Genomic DNA, 11,929 nt, shown 5'->3' with positions numbered 1-11,929 from the left:
GATGCCCAAATTTTAGAGTAATTGTTATCTCCTTCTTATAGCTGCTTTGATTTGTTCTGCGCAAAAAGAAAATGTTTTCATTTCTTGAATTCTTTTTTTACAGGAGAATTTACCATACTGCAAATTCTTTAAATGGCTAGATGAAGCTGTTGGGGATGAGGAAGTTATAGAAAGTGGAAAGCATGGTTGGGAGCAGAGATTGATGGATTTGGAGGAAAGAATTTTGGTGTTGGAGAAGCAGGAGTCTCCTAGAATTGTTGTTAGTCAATTTAGGGATGTTTGCTTTTTCTTTTTATTGGGTTTATGTTTGCAGTAGTTGTGTCTGTCTTGTATAGTGGTACTAGGTGAACTAGAATTGTTACTGTAAATGTAATGTAATTTGTTTACCATGAATGAAGTTAGCTGTGAAGTGCGAACCATTATTGTAAGCATGTAGTTTGTTTACAATGAATGATATTATCTGGTTGTTTAAAATGTTTGCGAAATCTGATAAACAACCATATCAATGATAAAAGCACAATATGTAATCCGAAGTGAAACATAATTAACATAGATAATAAACATTACCCAAAGTGAGTTAAGTACATCAGTAGACTAATGAAATTGCATCACCTGAATCCAAAATATGACCAAATTCACCCTAAAAACATAAAGCACAATACTATTGTGTTAAATCCAAAAGAAAATATCACCCCTAAAATAACATCATATCTGCCAAAAAGAAATATCATCCCCAAAATAACATAATATCTGCCAAAATAACATGTCCAAATCAAAATTTTTAAACCCAAAAAAATTAAGTCAAGATCCATTCAACCTAAGGAGATCAATCTTCTAATGCCATGGCCTAGGCCTAAAAATTTTAACATTCTTTAGGCTGGTCCAGTGTTTGTTGTTGTCCTGGTTTCTGCAGAGAGATGATCAGTTGGTCCTTGAGCTATTTGTGATTGTGAGGCAAGTTGTGGGTGAGGGGCTTGTGCAGGCTTAACAATAGCTTCTTTCTTCTTAAAAAGAGATAAATTTAGTGGCTTGTTTGATGAAGGCCTTGATTAGACTTTTCCTTTCCTTGATTGCCTTGGATGATTGCTCCTACACAATGCCAGACCAACATCAATAGCTGATATATTCCATAAATAGTAAATATAATAACAGGGTCACATTGTTAGCAATAGTAGCAGCACTACACTACAAGAAACATCGTTAAAATTGACTGCCAAGCTGTCGATAATATTAAAAATTGACGAAAAAATCGACAGCAGAAGTGGTCGCTATTAAGCTTGTCGATTTTTCAAAATTCTATTAAAATCGACGGCTTGCCAAGTTGTCGATAATAATCTAATAAAATGGCCAGTATTTCCGCCTATAATATGAGTTTGAGAATTTTGCTTGCTTAATAAAATCGACAACCTTGCCGTCGATATTATTATATAAAATCGACAATATTTTGTTGATATTTGATTCAATAAAATCGACAAAGGGGCCGTCGATTTAATTATTTAGATACTGACAAATTCTTAATAAAATGGACAACATTGCCATCGATATTATTATATAAAATCGATATCATTTTTGTCGATATTTGATTCATTAAAATCGACAAAAGGGTCGTCGATTAATTATTTAGATACTGACGGCTTCTTTGCCTGTATTTTGTTTTTTTTGTCTATTTTATATTTAAAAAGAGATAACGCTGCCGTCGATTTAATAGCTATATTTTTTAATTATTTTTTATTTGAAAAATAGTAGACAATTAATACAAATAAACTTTTAAATATAGAAATAAAATTTATACAAAATATTAGATAAATAAAATTATAAATATAAAAATAAAATTTATACTAAATATTATATAATGAGTTTACAAACTTATCAAAATAATAAATAATCATCTAACATAAAGACTCAAGACAAGATAAATAACTAAACTTAGACTTATTTTCGTTTAAACTGCAATCTACTAATAATACAAAATATTCAAAGCAAAATAAATAATCCTACTCATATTCATCTAAATAATGATGTATTATGTTTGGGGGACCGATGAAGATTGTGTTTCTTCTTGTTGCAAGGTATGGCCTCCAATTGGTACCAGCCACAAATTTTTGCCTAAATCCATATATTAGAGATGACTAACTAAAGAACAAGAATCCATATATAAAAGTTTATAGTAATAATAAATATGAGAAAAATGAATTAGGGTGAAAAATAAATTTTATGTTATACTATAAAATATTGGTTATGTATCTTGCCTATGAACCGTGAAGGCATGAATATATTAGAATCTAACAAGAAGGTATCTCTATAGGCAAATACTATAGTTGTTGATTCAATAGAAGTGAAGAATCACACACTATTAATCACTCAATTCATTAGGAAACCATGTGTTATTATTATTTTTTATTACAAGTACAAGAACCAGTTTGCAGCAGTGTTAAAAGAGATCATTACGAATTTTGCTACAAATGTTTTACTGCACAATAACTACAAATGTTCATCATAGCTAAATTAATCAAAGAATATTACATTGAATCATTATGCTAAGGAAATAAAATTGTCTTTGACTAATTCCCCAGGTATATCTCTTTCAAACTCAAAATAATATCACATCTACAAATACAAAATGATTACCAATATAGAAGTATAGAAGATTTGGATAGAATGGAGAAATCAAATCGGAATTCCTTTTTGTTATCATGTGTGTGCAAAATCTTTCCCCACATCCCCTGTAAGATTACTAGTACTTTCTTCCTTAGAATCATTACCCAGAATCATTTGACTTAGTTAAAAAACAGAACCACTTTTCAACAAAATTAGCAGAGCCATATATACTTTGAACATGTGAAAAGCATGCTTTGAACAAATAACATGTGAAGGGGCCTAATCATAAGTTATGTAAGAAGGAAGAACATACTCTATAACTCATAGTTCAGACATGCATCTTAATTTTCTTTTGCAATGGCTGAGAATTCTCTCATGGTCATTTCAGCAATTATCTTTTGAGCAATATTAACATCTTAGTCTTTCTTCCTTGAAAATATAAATAATTATGCAGGAAAACTTAGAATGAACTAACCTCTTGTATAGGTTTGTTATGATCTTTTGGGTTCACAAATTCATTAACCCCAAACTTCTTAGTTGCCAATAATAGTAAATGAGAAAATACCATCAATAAGTGAATCTCAATGGCAACCAGTTTGAAGGTTTATTGCCGAAATCTTTGTCCAATTGCACACAGCTTGTGGATTTGAATCTTGGAAACAATCAATTTGAGGATACATTTCCCAATTGGCTTCAAAATCTATTAAATTTGAAAATACTGGTCTTAAGAGGCGATAAGTTGCATGGTCCCATTGCCGAGTTGAAATCTGAAAAGATGTTTTCAAGTTTGATTATTTTTGACATATCAAGCAACAACTTTAGTGGTTCATTACTGAAATTATACATAAAAAATTTTCAAGCCATGAAGATTCCTGGGGATAAAGTGCATAGTTAGAGTTATTATATTCAAACTGGTGTGAGTATTTCTGAAGAAGGCAGAATTCAACCAGAATATGATGATTCTATAACTGCAACAATTAAAGGAACCAATACCCCTTTTGCAAAAATTCCAAGAGCCTTTTCAATTATCAATTTTTTAGAAAACTGCTGAATTGACCAATCTGAACTTTCTTGAGGTCTTGAATCTTTCCCAAAACCAATTGGTGGGACCAATACCTAGAGGAAAACAGTTTGATACATTTTCAAACAATTGATGGACTACTAATATAAACTTATTACCTTTCAACATTCTGTTCCTCATAGGAGCTTTCAAAGGAGATACAAACTCTTAGTCAAAACAGCTTACTGAAGGTGCCTTGTTAACACTGCTTCCATGTGTACAGTCACTTGAGCTATGCAAGAATGATTAGAAAACTTTGTAAGAGACTAACAGAAAGAAATGACCATTAAACTTTGTATATAACTCACAAGTCCTTTATGCAGAAGCTTAAAGTGTCTCTAATGTCCCTAGTAAAAAGCATTGCAAGACACTGAAGTTCTTTACAGATTTCTTCAGCATAAAACGAGGTTACATATAGTTGATCCGCACATTGAATCTAACTTAATAAAGAATTAGAGAACTAACACCGAAAATAGAGAAGAATCCTATAAATCCATGTCAGTCATGAAGAAAGAATACAAAATTGTAGGATAACACAAAAAAATGAACAAAAGTAGTAATGACACTCACAATGCTTTTCTTCCTTCATCATTCTTTGAATTGAAGACCTATATCATTGAGAAAAGTAGTGAATCATCTACAAATGCTGAGAAAATTTTTTATTGATGAAAACAATCAATTGAAGAATGAGAGAGAGAGAGAGAGAGAGAGAGAGAGAGAGAGAGAGTAACTGATTTTGATTGAGCACAGTCAATTGAAGGCAGCAGCAACAACGGCACAGAGAGACGAAGCGATTGATGAAATGTGATGAATTGATTACGCTAACTAGGTATCAGTAATATTGATGTGATTGTTATTAACAAACGTAAATTCAGAATTTCATTATGAAAATAGTAGATACAACAACTGCAAAAATAAATATAATAATCAGAGGAACTTACATGAAGAGGATGGCGCGGCGGCGGGCTCGACGGAGGAGGAGAAGAAGAAGAAGAAGAAAATCTGCTCTCTGATAGAGGACAGCGGGTTTTCTCAGTCATCGGAGAAGAAGAAGCTCTACTGATTTGCTCTCTACCTCTCTCCGTGACGATGACTCCGCCTCTGGTATCTACTCTCAGGCGTTGGAGAAAAAGAAGAAGCGGCTTCACTCTGAACTTTAATTCTCTGGAGGTTTGGGGTTAATATTTGGGAAATTGATCAAAACGAAGGACGCGGGTAATAAACGCGGGCATAATTTTTTGTTGATAAAATCGACAGTAAGTTTGTCGATTTTAGTTAAAACAAAAATCCACATTTTAGCCGTCTATTTTATATAATAAATTTACACTGTTCATCTTATTTTAAAAAAAGATCTCCATCATTTAAATTTATTGACTGCAAAAACTGTCGATATTATAATTATTAAAATAGACAGCTAATCCGTCGATTTTAAAGAAAAATAATTATCACCCATTATTTCGTCAGCAATGTGACAATAATAAGAAGGTGTTGAAAGTTGCTAAAATAATAGACAGCATTGTCTTCGATTTTAATATTTTATTTTTAATAATTTCTTTTTTATTTTATCGACATCAAGCCGTCGAAAAATATCAACAGAAAATTTGACTGTCGATTTTTGGCGTCGATAATTACATTGTTTCTTGTAGAGCTAACTATAGTTGTGCTTGTGGATTGTGGGATATTCATTGCTGGGACTTGATTTGGCTAAAACATAAAATAAGAGTTGCATGAAAAATGTACAATTCCACCTTTTAGTGTACAATTAAACCCTTATAAAAATTATAAATAGGACAATTAAACCCTTACAAAAGTTATGAAAGATACAATTAAACACTCATAAAATATATTGCATGGACAACTAAATCCTCATGTTTGAAAAAGTTAAAGGCTAACCTCAAGATCGACAGTAGTCTCTTGTTGTTATTGCTAGGTGCACTTTGAGATAGTGCACACTCTTCTTGAAGGGCAGACTCACACTGAGCTTTGTTCTTTTTTTTATGCCTTTCTTTATTGTTGGAACTCTCTTGCAAGTCTTGTAGTTGTGGCTAGAATTGCCACACTTGCTGCAAGTGACCATAAGACTCCTCCTAACCTTATTTTCATTCATCAGTGGCTCTATAGGATCTTTCTTCTTTACAGACAATATTAACTCACTACCAAGCCAAGCAACTAAAAATTCATATTTTTTAAATGGTTTATGCATGATTTTCTGCAAAAAAACAAAAAGCTCTAAACTCAAAAAGAGTAGAAATTCATATTATTTTAGTGGTTCATGCAAGAGTTTTACCAATAAAAAATCATAACCACTTGCTTTACATACTTTCAAACATAAAACACAAATTCTTTACATCATTGGGACCACACAAAAAGAAACCACAACCTTCGAAACACAAAAATGACTAAAAAGTTCTTACCTGGAGGATGAATGTCACAACAACACACACTGTCTTCTTCCTTCTACAATGTCACAAGATCGTGATGGAAATCACCAATTTTGGAGGAAAACTTTGATGGTCTATAAGTATTTGTGGATAAATAAAGAGACATGGGGAACGTTAAGGGGAACTTAAAGGGGAAGGGGATTTCTCGAAACGACGACATTTTTCACTACTAGAAAATTACTTATTACAGACGGATATTTCTGACAGATTTTATCCCACAGAAATACAGACGGATTTTGCAAGGAAATTTTTGTCAGAAACAAAAGAAAATGAATTAGCATAAATTTCAGACAGAAAAAAGAATTTGTCAATAATTCTATCGAAAAAATAAATTTTTTTCGTGCAAAATAATTACCGATGAAAAATCCGTCTGTATTTAAATGAAAAAATGCTGTATTTTATTAAATTATTACCAACAGAAAATCTGTCTATAACTCAAAAAATTCTCTCAGAAAATATTCATGTAAACCTAAGTTAACTCGAGTGTCTCGAGCTTCATTCACACTTCACACACGAGCTTCTTCCTCACGAGCTGCTTCTTCTCTCTGTCGCGCAGCTTCTACTGCCATTGCCGTCATTCACATTGCACGATCTCTCTGTCATCCCCTGCGCCGCACGAGCTCCCTCTGCCACCGCTCTCATTGTGTCTGCTTCCTTGGTCGCCATCATTGTAGAGCTCTCTCCGCCGCTCTAGTCGCGTTTGCTCCCTTAGTGAATTTAAGGTATACTTTGATTTTGTGATTCTGGTGCTTAGGGCTCAATTTTTCTATGCCATATTTAGGTTTATCAATTTTTCTTTGCAGTTTCTATCTTCTTGCTGTTGTTGATGCTAATTGAGCTTGTTGTAGGTTTATCAATTATTTTATTATCAGCAAAGAAAGAGATTTTTTTGTCAGTCATTTTTGCAGCGATTCGTGAAAAACTCAGCCCAACTCAGTGGAAACTCGGTGGTTGTTGTTGAATGGCAAAGCTTGAAGCGAAGCTCGGAATGATAGTTGACTCCCTTGTTAACTTCTTATTTGGCAAAGACTAGCTTCCCTGGTGTGACCCTGACGTCATCGCTGTAAGCTTTTTCTTTTTCTCGATTCCATTTTCTTCCTTTAGAATTGATATCAACTTATGATTTCTTTTTATCTATTGGTCGTGATTTCAGTCTTAATGTTTAGGTCAAAATCAGTTTCAGTCTTGTTACCTATTGGTCGTGTTTTTTAATTTGGTGAAGCAAAACATAAATGGATTTGATAAGCTTCAATCTGTGATAAAGGGCTTTTAATTTCCAATTTTTAGGTTAGTGTTGAGCATTATAGTTAGCCCTTAACATGATTTTGATATCTGCAAGAAAGAGCAACTCAACAGGTATTGTCATTGCAGTGGTAGTGCTGATTTTTATCATTTTAGTACTGCTCATCTCTATTTGCATCTTCATAAGAGCAAGGAAGCGCAAGAGAAGTTTTCACCATCACAATGACAGTAAGACAATCTTTGTTTTCTTGTGATTTCTTATTTAAAATCAAGACAAAATTTCACTCAAAATTCAGTAGTTTCTCTACAGCTAATTATAACATAAGCTATTGGCTACCCAACAAAGCAGATTGGGGGGGGGAGTGAAATTTATCATTAGCCATCGTGTTTCACTAATTTTCTCCTGCAAATCTTAAGTCTTCCTTTCAAGAAATGAGATTGGTTAAGCACTTATACTCTTGAAAAAAATTCTCAGATAATTTTTTTCGGTATTCTAAACCATTTTCTATACATATCTTTGGTTAATATTTTGATGGTTTTCTTGTGATATGGAAGGGTTGTAATAGGCATTTTATTTTTCTCAAGTTGGAAATTGGACCTGCAAGGATGTGTTATGTCTTCAAAGCTACATTACATCTTAGGAAAGAGACTAAGTCAATACATCCTGCTTGCCTGCAATGTGTACTACATATCTATACTTGATTTATTTGACTAAAGTTATACATGTCATGCATGTAGGATAATATGAAGTCCAAGCCATTTGTTTTCGTATAAAGTTTATGTGCATATGTTCTGCTTTTGTTTTCCTGACTTGCATCCTTTAGGTAGTAGATTATTATCTTTTGGTGTGACCATAAATGAGGAGCAAGCTGAGACAGGGATTGTAATAATAGTTATTTCAACTGCACAAAGCAAATTCAAGGTACCATTGTACCTTTGTTTATAGTACCCTCTAACTTTGTTAGTCCATCCGGTACAGTTTTTGGTATTGGTTGATGTTATTGGATTTTAATGCTTAAGGTTGATTTTTCAATTACTTTACTTTGAACAAGATGCAAATGGTGTCTATGGTTTAGCACTGCAGGTAATCTTTGTTGTTTTAATCTGAATGGTATCTATGCAAATGATGTGCCACATTATCTTATCTGAATAATTATTTTGGTATATATTTCATTAAATCATTATGGTATTTCATAACATGTAGTTTTTGAAACAGATAATGTCATCATGGACTGGCTACAAAATATATCTAAAGAAGGATAAGAGGAGGAACAAGAAGGCAAAGTTTTCTTGTGAGGAAAGCAGTGATGATGAAGAAGAAGAAGCAGCAACAAAAAGAGCAAGTGAAGTAAATTTGCAGATGAGATAAGTGGAATTAACACAGGACCTCCTTCACCAACTTCATGTAATGAATCTTCTATTACAAGTTAATTATTAGAGCAGCAAACTGCATTTTCTGCAAGAATAAGGCTGATGTTGGTGATTCTGCTATGGATGACATGGCCGCAATACACTTTGCCACTCAAAAGGGGGCATTTGAAGTGGTTAAGGCTCTAGTTGCAGTTGGTGCATCCATCAAGGCTTGTACTCGCAAAGGCATGAATTCATTATTCTAAATTTTTTGAGAATGCTTCTGCCATTACAGACCAGAGGCAAAGATAGAGCAGTACAAAAGCACATCCTTTCTGCTGTTATTTCTTCCAGTGACATTGTTCAGGCTAGGAGATTTATTGACCATAGTTTAGTTTCTTTCCCTTATCCCATAACTTCTTTTTTTTCTTTTGTTAATTTAGGGATTTATTTGCTTTCCTCATTTTCAAGCTCATGATAATCTTGATGTTTTTCATTTTGTAGTGTTATTGGATGATGTCCCATTAGTAGTGTCGCGGCAGCTGTTACAAACTTTTGCTCGAGTTGGGAAGATTACAGCCAGAGACCCAGAAAGAAATTGCACACTACACTCTTGCATAGATTTAGCCTCGTGTTGTGTCCTTTGAAGAGCAGGTTTAAATTTACGCATTCTGCAATAAGAGACTTTAAATTGTATCCTACTTACTTAATAGTAGTGTATAACTGTTGTTTATGAAAAGCTTTATCTTGCAGGAAACATGCTTCTGTAATCCCCTCTTTGCTAGCAATAGTTTTTACTTTTTTTTTCCATAAGTATCTTGTTTGATGGGTAAATTTTGCAAACCAAAAATACTTGCTGGATAAAGAGGATTTTTTATGGTGCTATTTCTTAGACCATGTTTGACTTTTTCTTTTCTTTTGTTTGTTTTGGCTCTTGTTAGGAGAATCTCCTGTCCTCTAATCTTGTGTTATTTTTCTCTCTATCTTAGTTATATCCTTCTTACACAAACTAAAAGGAACATGAGTAGCTTGGTTGAGAGGCTTCGTGTAAGATCAAAGTGCAAGCCAATTTATAATTTGGATGATTCTGATGATGATGCTGAGTTTTTGCTAAGAAAACCTGGGACTACTCAGGAAACATTTGAGAGGATAGATAGAAGTGATGCAGTATGTTATTTGTAGGAAACATTTGTGTCAAGCCTGTGGAGAAAGTGACAATCTTCTGAACAGTGATACATGCACTTATTCTTACCATCCCAAGTGTTTAGTTCCACCAATTAAAAGTTCCATTCCATACAACTAGAGGTTCCCTTAATGTGTAAGTGCTTATGCTTCATAATATATAATAATAGAATTATGGTTTATTAGCCTATGCTTGTTCACAATACTCCTTTTCTTTTCTTCAAATTTTCAAGTTAGCCCACTCAATGATATTGATAAAATATTAGATTGTGAGATGCGCCCTACTATAGCAGCTGATGATGATGCCACAAATTTAGGATCAAAGCAAATATTTGTGAAACAATACCTTGTTAAGTGGAAGGGACTCTTGTACTTGCACTGCACATGGTAAATCTGTGGGAGCTTATCCTACATTGTGTTTTAGTGTCTAGTAAACATTCTGGGGTGCTGATCATATTACTTTCCATTCCCAATTTGTGCTCTTTTATCTTTTTTCTTTTTATATAACTTATATTTTTCCTAATCTAAGGTTTGATTTATTGTTTTATTATTTTTGGGTATTTAAAATTTACCTCCTGAGTATATTTTTTCTTTAGGTTCCAGAGAAAGAGTTTGTGAAAGCTTTCAAGGCTTATCCTCATTTAAAGACCTAAGTGAATAATTTCCATCGTCAAATGGCATCTGTCAATACTTCTGATGAAGACTTTGTTGCCATTCGACCTGAGTGGACTAGAGTCTATAGGTGATCGAATACTTGCTTGCAGGTTGATCGAAAATGTTTTTTTGTATCTTATTCTCCTGTCTCTTTGCACTTGATGTACTTATTCTTGTTAAATGATTTTGTTATCATCTATTGACTTGTTAGTATCCAATTAATCACCCTGTGCTTTAACATGTCAACAAATGCTTATTTTTTGGAGACTGTGTTTTTTATATGATTGGTACAAGGGTGTTAATGATGAGAAGGAATATCATGTGAAATGGAAAGAGCTTCCATATGATGAATGCTATTGGGAGTTTGAGACAGATATTTCAGCATTTCAACTAGAAATAGAAAGATTCAACAAATTCCGGTCTAGATCCATCAAACTTGCCTCCATGAAGCAAAGAAGCAGTGTTAAGGGTGATGTTGAATTGAAGAATTACAATATGTAAATTCCAGTCTAGATCCAGCAAACTTGACTCCTACATGTCTCTTTTTATATTTCTTGATTTGGTTATAGAATTACAATGCAAACATTAATGTTTTAATTTGTTTATGACTTGCTTGTTTATAGTACTTTTCTTTTAGTTTGATAATACTATGAATTTGTTTATTTTTTGAAATATTATAAATATTTGAATACAAATTAGATAAAAAATTGTATTTGTTAAATTTATATTTATTTTGTATGAAAAAAGGTTTATTTTGCAATAGAAAAATCTAAAAAAAATCTATTTTACCTTACTGACGGATTTATAGACGAATTTTCTGTCTGTATTTAGAGCTTGGAATGGTTTTCCAAGGCTCCAATTACCGACAAAAAATCTATTAAAAAATCTGTTGCTAATTATCAACGAAAAATCTATCTCTAATTACCGACGGAAAATCCATCGAAAAGTTTGACGTTCCAAGGAAATGGAGGGCAGAATTTACCGAGGAAATATCTGTCGATAACTGGTAAAAATCTATCGGTAAATTACCGATGAAAAAAATCTGTCAGTAAATAATTTCCGACGAGGCTTTTATAGAAGGACGAAATCTGTCGGAAACCAAAAATTCGTCTGTAATAAAGACCAAATCTGTCTGTAAATCTGTTTGTATTAAGTAATTTTCTAGTTGTGTTTATTCTCACTTGGCACCAACGAACATATCACTATTAATAATGGTACACGTAGCCAATTCCGTTCAGTTTTGTGTCAACACTGGACAGAAGGATCTAACGTATCCAACGTTTGTAATTCTTGAAGATCTATTTGTTACTTTTTTTTTTCTTAAAGGTCTATTCTGTTCGAAGTGCAAATTTTCAGGGACTTAATTGTCACTTTACTCAAATTATAATATCTATAGAAATTT

General features: G+C 33.0%; 1 long non-coding RNA gene across 2 annotated transcripts; it reads right to left on the bottom strand.

Moving 5' to 3' along the window:
* On the bottom strand, positions 537 to 4,940 carry LOC110267091. Of its 2 annotated transcripts, XR_002354423.1 has the most exons (6): positions 4,600 to 4,940; positions 4,390 to 4,483; positions 4,229 to 4,266; positions 3,778 to 3,890; positions 3,074 to 3,365; positions 537 to 1,089 (listed from the first exon to the last, which is right to left on the bottom strand). It is a non-coding gene; the product is annotated as an uncharacterized LOC110267091 (long non-coding RNA). The 2 variants fall into 2 exon arrangements; XR_002354422.1 differs by lacking the exon at positions 537 to 1,089 and having other exon boundaries at positions 2,892 to 3,365.

The sequence above is a fragment of the Arachis ipaensis genome, chromosome B09 (assembly GCF_000816755.2).
Source record: "Arachis ipaensis cultivar K30076 chromosome B09, Araip1.1, whole genome shotgun sequence".
NCBI classification, from domain to species: domain Eukaryota; kingdom Viridiplantae; phylum Streptophyta; class Magnoliopsida; order Fabales; family Fabaceae; genus Arachis; species Arachis ipaensis.
This window is presented reverse-complemented; position numbering and strand designations above follow the sequence as displayed.